General features: G+C 38.9%; 1 protein-coding gene and 1 long non-coding RNA gene across 2 annotated transcripts in view; one reads left to right on the forward strand and one right to left on the reverse strand.

The window, feature by feature from the left end:
- Positions 1 to 12793, reverse strand: part of LOC149068906 (uncharacterized) — a 78742-nt gene that overhangs the window by 61020 nt on the left and 4929 nt on the right. The window lies entirely within an intron of this gene.
- LOC149068907 (potassium channel subfamily T member 2-like) overlaps positions 1 to 12793 on the forward strand; it is a 149472-nt gene that overhangs the window by 37827 nt on the left and 98852 nt on the right. The gene's annotated exons all lie outside the window — the stretch shown is intronic.

A 12793-nucleotide genomic window follows, 5' to 3' on the forward strand; every position in this document is an offset into this window, starting at 1 on the left:
TACGTATTATATAGTCAAATTCGGTAATCAAAAATATGTGAAAATAATTTCTAATAAATCAATGTTTAAATTGAAGTAATTTTAATGATATTTTGAATTTTTCCCGCATGTTATATTAATACAAATACAAATACAACGCCACAACAGGCAAATTGCCCAACGAGGTGGCTGACTTAAGAACATCATGGATCCCCGAGCCATTTTTTGGAGGCCCTACCTACCTACTACTGCTACACCACACATGCACCGCCCCCCCCCTCCTCCTCCTCCTCCTCCTCCCCCCCCCAACGAATCGGTACATGCGGGAATGTGCGTGTGAAACCTGACGTGAAGTTTTTGTTTCTCTGTAATGCTTGTTATGTGTAGTGCTGCCATCTGCCACCAGTTTTTCTAACTATGAGTGAAGTGTTATGATTGAATGATTTGTCGTTGTAGGACTGTTGCTCTCTGTGGCGAGACTTTTTAACGGGGAGATCGGCTCGCATTTGCGCCTTGAAGTTGGGAACCACAGAAAACCAACTTCAGCCGACCACCACTGTGGGGTTCGAACCCGGATCCTCGCATCGCGAGTCCGTCACTATAACCACTCGACCACCACAGCGATATATATAAGAGGTCTTTAAAATTACCTCGAGCTGAGCAAATTGATAATTACTTTGCAGAATTTCCCACCGTAAGGTCCGCGTAATTTTAACTTGATTATCCTAATTTCGTTAGTTGCTGCAACGAAACTCGGCAATATCTAATGTAGTCAGCTGCTACGTTAGACATTATGCTAGAAATTAATTATTTCATTGTTATATTTCTACCATGTTAATATTAATTAACTTGATACTCATATCATGTCAAGACGCAGAACCAGTTTTGAGACATTGCAGCCCCCGTTCACATGTGTAGAATGGAGCAGCAATAATGGAGGTAGTTTGGTAAATATAAACTTGCTCGGCTTTTATTTTCCATTGCAGGCCCGTTTAAAAATAAATGAAATGAAGAAACTTTTGAAGGAATTGTGGTCACATTGCAGGCAGATATTTCGAGGGCTTTGACTCTGAGATTATGGATAATGTATCAAAGAAACCAGACATAGCCCGGCCTCTGCTCCGATAGGGAGATATAAGCCCGTTATCTTGTAAGGTTGGGATTATATCTTCTGGGGAAGAGCGTTTTCAGCGTTGGTCGAATGATTTCAATCGGTTTTGCGTTACACTCTTGAGCGTAAAGCACATCAGTGAAAGTTCACGCTGGAAATATTCAACGTCCTTGCAACGAATTAATCGGTTTTACATTGATTTCTATGTGGGGAACAAACTATTTCGGTTTCTGAACAATCGGTTTACGAACGGGCATCCGGAACGAATTTGTAAGTTCGTAAAACGAGTGTCGGCTGTTCGTAGAAGTATAAACGTTACAATATGAGACAATTGCCCCCCCCCCCAGTAATTTATGATTACGTAATGTAACGCATCTCACCTTTCATGGCATACGCCCTTCAATCACGTTTATACGGGACGGCAAGTCAGAGCAACCATGGCTCCCATATCCATGTTATATTCGTTTTTGCTCCTCTGTGTAGAAGTATTTTGATAATATTTTGGTAATTAAATTGTTAACTTGCAATTTTACACTGCAATGCCTACCAAATGTGAGTTTTGAAAATGTTCCGGTTATTATTAATGGACGTCCCGGTTTTTAACAACGATTTTCGGGATTTGTCCGGGTTTTGCCGGCACCTCATCTGGTCACCCTACCCCTTGGCAGCATTTTACTGGCGAACTGAGTATCTGAGTTCTACACGTTATTTTGATTCGTTTTGTAATTGGAAGTATGCCGCATGGATCAATGATTCACCAGTAAAATGCGGCCGAGGGGAATTACGGAAGCACCCGGTATACAGTGGGGTTCTTAACCTATGAGTCGAGGCCTAAACCTGAACCGCACGGACTTCCGAGATGGGTCGTTCAAATCCACTAAAAGCCACGGTCCGGAACTATGGGTCCGGACCGTGTCAATCTTAATTAGCAGGAACTTCTGAGAGTGTCCGTACACTTAGAGTCGGGGATTCTTGAGCCTTTCTTCTTTCTTTCAAATTGCGGTCTATCGCCTGGGCTCCGGTCTACCGCCATGGGCATTTCACTACCTAGCGAGTTGTGCCAGAAGTGATATAGATCCTCTGCTCGTATAGATAGAATAGAACAAGTGAGTGGGTGAGTGACCGTATGCGACAGTATGCGGGAATAAGAGAGTGTGGTCACTCATACGATCACTGACTTGATCACTCATACGATCACTGACTTGATCACTCATACGATCACTGACTTGATCACTCATGCAATCACTGACTTGATCACTCATACAATCACTACCTTGATCACTCATACGGTTACTCCTTTTGTCACTCATACTGTCACTAACTTGATCATGAAAACGGTCACTCACTTGTCCACTCATTCGGCCACGCACGTAGTCACGCATATGGTCACTAAGTTGATTATTGAAACGGTCAATCATACGACCACCCACTCACCCATACAGTCACTCGCACTATGCTATACGGCCACTCATGTGGTCATTCACTCACTCTTACAGTCACTCACACTCACTCATACGGTCACTCACACTCACTCATACGGTCACTCACACTCACTCATACGGTCACTCACTCATATAGTCTTTGGTGGCTTGTTGCCACTTTGGTACCATGCGATGGTGGAACGGCACGACCATGACCCGAGCATCGGTTCCAATGACTACTGAAGACTACCTCGTTGATACTTAAAATCCTCTGACTCCAGAGATGAGGCTCATCACAGTTGTAACATAACAGTTCAGGTTAACATTATTAATTTGACGCACGGTCTTGTCAGCCAACGTACTAACGAGTACATACTAGTACCGCAGCGCCAGAGTGCGTACAAGTGAATGAGCGATAAGTTATAAGTAGAGTTCCCCCCGGATTATACGCACTTAAAAAGTGGCAAAATATGCGCTAAAAAACGCTGAAATATGCACTACAAAATACCGAAATATAAATACGGGGGGCGAAATTTCCGTATCTCCCGATATACCGTATGTATCTATTGCACGTTAAATCGATGCTCGTACATCCCACTCGTGATTCCAGTCTATTTTTAGGGAAAAGCAAGACTATTCCTTCTACATGGGATCAATACGAACGAAAAAGATAAAAGATAATATACTTGTCTCACTCCTTTTCTATATAAAAAAAACACTAAAAGCATGTTTGTTATCCTAAAAAACAAAACGAAATATATATATATATATATATATATAAACACACGTTAACATGCGACGGAACAGGAATCCTGGAAAAAAAAACAAAAACAGGAGAAACGAAATCAGCGGAAATCACTCGAGAGTTCTTTCGTGGATATCACATTGCTTTTTCTGGATTCTTTATATCTCTGTGATTCCAGTTTCGCCCCCCATTCCTGTGTGATGATGTACGCGAACTAAAGCCAATTTATTATTATTATTATTTTTGTCCTCCCAAATGGAAATGTTTTTTTTTTTGTACGAGAGAAGAAATATATTTCCTCGCTCTCGTCCCGTTTATTTGATAGAGTTCAAAAAGGAACTGTTGAAATTTACGAGGAGAGAGAGACGCTGCAAAAAAACAATGTTATTTTCTTTCGCCGAGTTGTAATCAATGCTTTTGATTCACTTGATGAATCGTGCAAGTTCCCGTGACAACAAAAGGAATCGTCTCTCGATTGTAGTTTTTATTATTCAACGCATGGTCTGTATGTTACCTGATATGAGAAATTCATAAGTCCGTGATTAAATTTTCGATACTGCGTCCGGGAGGGATGTCTGATTAGGTGTCTTGGAAATCTCAGATATATTAATGCTGTTGTTGTATTAACCGTGTGTGTCTTTTTCACCATGTTTCGATGATCTATTTTTCCTGCAGATAACGATGCTGCTATTCAATAGTTCATAGACGACGTCCACAGTTTTTTAGCAGCAAGTGCGGGGTGGTTTAGTGTCTGTAACTGATATAATGAGCTATTTTTTCAGCTGCCACTGTCTGTCTTCCGCACTTTGAAGTAGCCGATGGTTTTTGTTGTTCGGAGCTGCTCTGGCACCAATTGCACCTAACAGATATGCGAATTTCATAGCTGCACAATTCGGGGGATCTTGTATTAGGGGGGCCATTCAAGTATTACGTAAGCAGATTTTCAGCCATTTTTGACCCTCTCCCCCCCCTTGTAAGCAAAAGTCAGCAAAACACTGACACCCCACCCCCGTCAGAAAAATGTCAGCAGCTTAGAATATTTAATATCTTCAAAAAGGGGTGGTTGATGACGTAAGCAACCTTCGAAACCCCCCCCCTTATCATCAAAAGTCAGCAAATCCAAAACCCCCTTTCCCCCCCCCCCCGATGCTGACGTAATACTTGAATGACCCCTTATGTCTATTCCACAAGTGAAGAGGACATTTCTAAATACATGTCGCGCCATCTGGTGGCCTGTGACATTCACGAGCTTTTAATTGATTGCTGCCGCAGTTCATGTACGAGTCTTTCGACATACGTACGCTCCAAGGGAGAAATGTTCTATTTTTTTTTTTCGATAGCTTAGTTGATAGAGCACTCGTCCTTCATACGAGACCGGGGTTCGAGTCCCCGTGAGGGGGGCAGAGATGATTTTTCTTCCTCGTCATCTTCTCCAGGAAAAACCAGTCTTTCGAGAAATCTTGTATTAGCAAGTGGAGAGGACATTTTTACACACAAATATCTGTCACCTGCAATTTCCACTGTTCATTATACGCAGTGTTTGCAGATGCGAACGGCGTTTTTCTGTAGCTGACAGCGTGCATTTGTTGCACTGGTCTTCACCAAACCAGAACATGACTCCTACTCTGTACAGTGGAAAAGACGAACATTTTCACTGTTTGCAGCTATCGAAGCCCGTTGTCTGTAACTGATAATATCCACTGCCTGTAACTGGAAATGCTCATTGTCTTTAGTAGACGATTGCTGGATGTTATGCACCTGTGCAAGATCATCTCTCTTCAAACCTACAAGCGTTCATTGTTTATAGTTGCTGCGGCTATCATCGCCTGCAGCTGACAGCGGAGGTTGTACGTACAAAAGCTATTTACAAGAGAAAGAAATCACAATTCACACATCTGTAAAACACCATTTTTTTGTGCTTACAAAAGGCGTTTATTATTCATCTTATTAAATAGAAAGAACCAATGTAATTTTCAAACAACGAAGCAAATTAAATGCAGTTAGTGTCACATAAAAAAAGCATTTTCACATGTGTAAAAAAATCAAATACACGTTAAACGCATTCATGAGACGAAAAATATGATAAATCAAACCTCAATTTGGCAATTGTTCAAATAAAAACTCTCAAGAAAGAGAGAGATTTGGTTCTTCAATCAATTTCTCCATTATGACTGCGTACTGGCCAAAAAAAAAGAAATGTGTATACATATATATATATATTCTTGTGGTAAAAACTACTTCAAGAAGTTTCGGGAGGAGTAGAAAAATAATAATGATAATGATGACGCCATTTTGAAGAGACACCATTATTATAAGTATTTCTTGGTGTATTTCTCCACTACACGGTCCGGAACTTTAAGTAGAGCTGTCAGAGAGAGAGAGAGCTTTAACAATTTCCCTGGGGGCAATTGAATGTATTTTCTTGTTGAAAGAAATAGAAAATGTTTCCTTATACTAAGTTTCTTTTTCCAAGATAGTGTGTGCTGCATTGTCAGCGGTTGAATCGTAAACTCAACGGAGTTCATGTTAGTGCGTTATCTCCACAGCCGATTTAGAAACACCGTGGATATCTATCTACCATACTACAGTTCTGTAGATTCTGTTCTGTAGATAAAGTTCTGTAGATTCTGTTCTGTAGATAAAGTTCTGTAGATTCGATTGGGTTTTTATAACTGTCATTGAACTGCAATTACTGTACAGGCTGTCCCAAATGTTTTGTGCAGTGGATGTCTGTGCAACCGTTGAAAAGTTAAGATCGCGTTGATAAATAAGTATTCAAATGATGTGTGCGGTTACTCAAACTGCATTGAATTTCCCAAGGGAATACCGATTCTCTGCATAAAAATTATAGAAAAATTAGGCTTTTTTTTATCTAGACTCTGTGTGATAAAACTTGCAGTTAGCGGAATATAAATGCTGCTGTGAGAAGTCTCATTTACAAAAAAAATTCCATAATTTTTAAATGCAATATTAACGAAGATATTTGGTTCTGAAGTTTTCGGCGTTTTTATTGATAATGATTGAGGGTGTGGTTCACAAATTGCGAAGCGTTCATTGAATTCAAAGTTGTAAAAATTCTGCATTTGTCAAAAAAAAATGTAATTGTTATTTATTGTCAAGGAAAAAATGAAATGGTTGAGTTCATTCTATTTATAAGTGTGTCACTAAAAACGACAACTTTTGAGTCAATGAAAACTTTCTAACATCGTGATAAGTTGCCAAAACGTAATGATTCTATACATTTAACATCTTTATGAATATAAACTTTTTTGCAAATGACTTTTGATAGCCGCATCTACATTTCACTAAATAGGGAGTTTTAGCACACGGGGGGCTATGAAAAGTTAATTTATTTCTTATTTTTTTATGTATATGAAGCCCTTCAAGAATTTTTGAAATTTTAAGCAACTGCCCGTCATATTTGAAAACTTTTTGCAATTGAAAGTATGTTTCTAAAGTCAGCGGTTGAGGTCATCCATAAGGACAATTTGGGACCAGCCTGAACATTTACTGCCAAAATGATTCGGACACTATTGAAAATGATCGCGGATTCATTTCTGCTGGAATAGGTTGAGTACTCTCATAAATACGTTTGCCATCGACCGTGATCCCAGGTTTTAGTTTTTATTCTCATTCTGCACACCGGTTTAAAACTAACAGCTAATTATCTTTAAAAACTGTAACAAATAGTTTAGTTTTTATTTGATAGATGGCAGCAGAAATCCTAGCTCAACGTTGTTTTGCCAAGTACAGGGTGGGCAAAAAGTCTGTAGAAAATTTAAAAATTCATTAAAGCCGGAAAAATAACGGAAATAAAAAAAACGTTTTTTTTGTAGGGTTAGCACTAGGTCACGGGGATTTTTTTAAAATAGGAAAAAAAACCCTAAAAAACGGCCGATAGGTGGCGCTGACGTGCACAAGTAAAAGAAAAGATACGCAAATAACGAACAGAATGCCTCCAAATTGTTTATAGCATATATTTCCACCAAGTCGCTCGTACCAGCGCCCCCTATCGGCTGTTATTTGAGTTATTTTTTTCCTGCTTTAAAAAAATTCCCGTGACCTAGCGATGCTAACCCTGCAAACCGTTTTTTTATTTCGGTTATTTTTCCGGTGAATTTTTAAAGTTTCTACGGACACGCATATCCCAACATGTACCAATTCGTTAGAAGTTCCGCACAGGAATATGGACGAGATACATGTGTGGTTTAGTAGTGTAGTAGTATCTGCCATCAGTTTTTTCTAAGCAATACATCACTGAAATGTGCGTTCGTCGGAGTAATTTTAGTAGGTTTCGGCGACAATTCGATTTTTCACTTCACCAATCTCAATGCTTGAAGCTCGCCATTCAATACAAATAGATAGAGGTAGTGTGTCAACTTATATGATTTTTTGTGCAAAATCAAATGGTCGCCAAAATCTGTATCCGCCGACTATGAATTTTTGTCGAATGTCTACATATACAAACGCTGATTTCAGTGATGTGTTGCAAACACAAGACTAAATTCCTCTTGAACCAGAAAACCGATATGGTTAATTGTAAATTCTTTCGAAAGCTGTTACAATGGACAAGTTTTTAGTAAATACTGTTACAAAACAATACAATACCACATAACTGTTCACTCGACAATTCGCTTTTGAACCTCGTCGATCTTTCAGCACATGTAGCTCGCCATTAAATCCAGATAATTTCAATGAAATTGAAATTACCTTATGGGATTTTTTCTGTTCTTTCCAAAAACCTGCTTAGTTTGCGTGTAGGGTTCTCAGGAACTTCACAAATTCGGGTTTTTTCCGACTTGACGCCTTTTTTTTCCCCCAATCGATTATCCACCATAACTCGAAAACGGTTCGAGATATGACAGCGTTGTTAGCGTGTTTCATGTTCAACTTGGACTTGTCTATCACCTTATTTCGTTTGACAGAACATGTCACGTTCACCCCCTATACCACAATATTATAATAAAATAATAGCTGAAGCTCTGCGGCAAACATCAAACGTAAGCCTCAATACTATTGGAGGGTCAGAAAGAGGGGTTAAATTTTCTTTTTTTATCATTCGTGGACTCGGAAAATACAGTATTTCTCCCGTTAATGCCGGTCCGCATAACTGTTCACCCAATTCCACCGGTCCGCAAGTAGAAAAGTGTCGAAGAACATTGATCTAAAACGTTTCGGTGCCCTTTCCAGCAGACCCAGAGAATCAAACCATTTATAGAACTCCCTTTGCATTTTATTCATAGCGATAGGGAGTTGCTCCAGGCCAACCTAAACAGGATTGCAGCGTGGACAAAGGAATGGGGCATGTCTGTTAGTGATGGCAAGTGTGCGGTCGCTCATTTTGGTTCGAACAACCCACCCTTTCATTTACGAGTTGAATGGTGTTATTATTCCGGATGCAACTAGGATCACCGATCTGGGTATTGTTATTGATCAGCGGCTTAGGTTTTCTGAACACTGTTCAGCGGTGGTAAAAAAATCGATTAGAATGCTCGGTTTCATTCTCTTCGCGTTCTCCTAAAGTGATCCTTCCACTTTTCCGGGGCTTAGTTCGTCCTGGACTGGGGTATACGGTCAGGTTTTGGAGACCATACCTACAGAGAGACATTGATTTGATCAGGGGGGGAAGGGGTGCCGAGAAGAGTCACTCTTGATGGCTCACGAGGCTTAAGCTGTGAAGAGAGACATGATTTCTTGAAAATGTTTTCAATGGAAGAGCGCAGGTGCCGGGGGGATATGATCAAAAGTGTTCAAAATCTTCAACAAGATGGATAGGATGGAACGTGAATTATTAATATGCCGTCAATCAACTGCTTCGACAAGGGGGAGGGACAGCAGTATCGTTTAGTAAGGGGCAATTCTAGGTTGTGGTGTCGCAGGGAATTTTCCTCTAATAGGGTTGTGAATAAATGAAATAGCTTACCACCGGGGGACGTAAATTCTAACACAATTGACACGTTCAAAAAGAATATTTGGATAAATCAAGAAGCTATTCATACTTCGATGAGACAACCATAATTTTTTATCGACAGTATATTTATACGAAGGTTTTTTAACAACTGGCTGTTGCGAAGGTATATTTCGGAAAGAGAGAAAATTCAACTGCCCCTGCGGGGGAATCGAACCCACGTCCTTTCCGGGTGAACGCCCTAGACCACTAGACTACAGAGGCACAGAATCTCTCAATCTTTCCTTGGAGCTCGTGTACACTGAAAGGGACCGTACATGGACGGCCGGGCCAGACTCAGGCCAAGCTCACAACTGCTGACGTTGCCACCAGATGGCGACTTATACAAGGATGACGTCACTCTCCGCTACCATACGAAGGTTTTTAACAACTGGCTGTTGTTAAACACCTTCGTATGGTAGCGGAGAGTGACGTCATCCTTGTATAGTATATTTATATTGTATCATAATTCTCGTTATTTTTTATTGCTCTTATTGGGTTGCTGTATTTTCGATATACAGTCGAATCCCGTTTTAACGAATACCATTATAGCGAAAATCTCGTTTCAACGAATAGTTTTCCAATCCTCCCAGGTAAGTTTATATAGGAACAATGCAAAGACCTGGAATTACTTTATAACGAAATGATTTCTCCGGTCTCTTGGCGTTCGTTATAACGGGATTCGACTGTAGTTTAGATACGTATTCAACATCCATATTTTTTATGGGTATCTTTTTTGCAGGCAACTCGTTGAGAATTTTGTCTGTCGCGGCCTTTACATTTGTATAATCACCCGAATATTTTTGTTAATATATTGTACACTTTTTCTCATAAAATTCTGGTTTATTTTTTCTCCGCTACTGGTTCACCTAAATCACCGTAATCAGTATAGAAACCGGAATGTTTAATCACATTCTAGTAATACTAGAATGTGATTAAACATCGATGATAAGAATAACAGAGAATGGAACAACAAGTAAATAAATCACCGGGAAATGAGTAACGTAATCGCCAGGGGAAATCAAACACGTTCAGCCGAAGACAAGGCGGTTTGGTTACTAATCAAAGGGTAGGACGAAAATATTCAAAATGCGAGCGGACGAAAAAAAGGAAAAAATGGACACTTTATGGGCCCGAATTCGTTTCCTAGACCATAAAACCCTGCACGACACAACATGCGGCGGTGTTTACGCACGCACATGATAAACATTGAGGATGGTTTTGTCATTTCGAAGCAGATCGCACGCCACTTTAATGAACGAAAGTTGTTCGCCGCGGACTTGGTAATTTTCTTTGATTACTTTCATAAATTTGCATATTACATTTGACATTTACTGTCCTAAAAAGAAGTAATTTTTACCTTTTGTTTTCTTGTTAAATCCGACGTGAAACAGTTGGTTTTGAATTGTCACGTTTCACGTACGGTTGAAATGACATTGCGCACGGATCGGTGTTATTGTCATGTAAATCAATATTAATGATTGGAGCCCGTAAGTTCAGGAAAATGCCATAAATGCCTCTTTTTTTGCCTGTTATCTACCTTTTTCGTAAAAAATGCCTTTTTTTTAAGTTTTTCGTTAAAATTGCCCCTTTTTTGAAGTTTTTCGTTTTTGAACTTTTCCTACCATAAATGCTTATTATAACACGCTTTTAAGTTTATTAGTGAATTTCAGAGGCCGTAATCTGTAATTATGGCCTCTGAAAATCACTAAATTCACTAATCTTGGATATTGTGTGAACATTGAGAACTTTTAAAATTTTCCAACTCTTAGTTTATCAATTATAATCAGAAATCCCCCCCAAGCCCAATTTGAACGCAAATAAGTGATCTGAGAAATAGGGAACCTGGTGTTGTTGCCACATGCATTAACTTTGCTTTGACTGGATGGTGTTAGACGTGAATGATTGTGTTACAGATGAACGCAGCTCATGTTAGAAAAACATGAGAGAAATTAGAAATTTTGTTTCTCCAACTTCACATTATATATGTCGCTCACGCATTGGACTGCATTGTGTATGTATGATATACACCGATGTAAGTACACCGATGGCTATCCCTAGAGGTCATCATTTGACGTCATGGCTCACATAAGGCGGGATAGGTGCAGACAGGGCTCTGGGATTACATGTTGTTTTCATTTTGTTTTTTTACATCGTAAAAGCACCGACAACAACCATGGCTCAATTTATTTTATATACATATTTGGTATCCGATTAAATTGACCGGAGTCGCTCCCAGGGGCGTGCCCCTAGATGTGGCCACACACAGGACCCCACGCCTGAAGTATCCCCTCGTGTATGTTACTGTTAAAAAAAGTTCAATTTTTTTACAGAAATAGAACAAGGTAGCTTTGTGTTTCTCAGTTATATAGAAATGATAATGATATATGATATATAAATATTATAAATTATTATATTAAATTATAAATTATTATATTAAATTATAAATTATTATATTAAATTATAAATTATTATATTAAATTATAAATTATTATATTAAATTATAAATTATTATATTAAATTATAAATTATTATATTAAATTATAAATTATTATATTAAATTATAAATTATTATATTAAATTAATTTATATGATAAATAAATAATTTATATATGATATATAAATCCAAATAATACGACAAATAAATACGAATTATTTGCAACTAGAAGAAGCCCCCCGCATCATTTTCTCTACGGGCTCTGCGTCTGGTAATGGTGGCCCTGGAATTGACCTAATTCTGAGGGTCTACTAGCATTTTCTTTTGGGCTTGGAATCAATTTAACTTGGATGATAACGTAGTTATTGTAAACTTTAATTGATTACAGTGAATGGATTAAATGCAACAATTTTTCAGCTACTTTTGAACTCTTATATAATTTCCAGTTATTTCCAGTTTATAAATGCCCTTTTTTAGTGCTTGTTTCATTCATTTTTAGTGCTTTTTTGCCTGCCTATTTCGACCATTTTTATTGCCTGAACTTCCGGGCTTCTATTGATGATATATGATTAATACTGCCATGTAATGACAATATTTTATCTGTAATGTCCGATATCAAAGTAAACAAAGTAAGAAGGTGAGGTATAACTGGAGTAGCCAGTATTTCCTGGGATATTTCCATAATTGCTGTCCCGCCCACCCCAACATTTTTTAAACCCCTTTACGATCACGGACGAAATGTTTCGTCTAAACGCCAGTGTAATAAATTAAACCCATCTCTCTCTGTGTTTTCTTTCTCTTCTCCTCATCATCGAGAAGCGTAAGTGCAACCGATTTTTCTCCCAGATTTTTCTCTATACTCCGGTTGGTGATTCCTCGCTCCCACACGTGAAGCTTTCTACTGTACGTATGAAAGAGCGAAAGAGAACACATAGGGTGTGAGTGAAAGATAAATCTACCGTAATACTCTCTTATCTATTCATCTATTATACTGAACGTGGTAGCTCAGGTCGATAGGAGACTCACCTCAAGTACCAAAGCATGTTTAAAGGTGTCGCGAGTTCGATACCCGGTTCGTCCTTGTCAGATACTTTTCTGACACAGAGGTACAACAGAAACGGTGACGTGACCAAAGAAAAACACTGCTACCGCA

Source organism: Pholcus phalangioides, unplaced genomic scaffold (genome assembly GCF_987345545.1).
Source record: "Pholcus phalangioides strain wild (caught in Gottingen) unplaced genomic scaffold, Ppha-v1.0 ptg000024l_1, whole genome shotgun sequence".
Lineage (NCBI taxonomy): Eukaryota > Metazoa > Arthropoda > Arachnida > Araneae > Pholcidae > Pholcus > Pholcus phalangioides.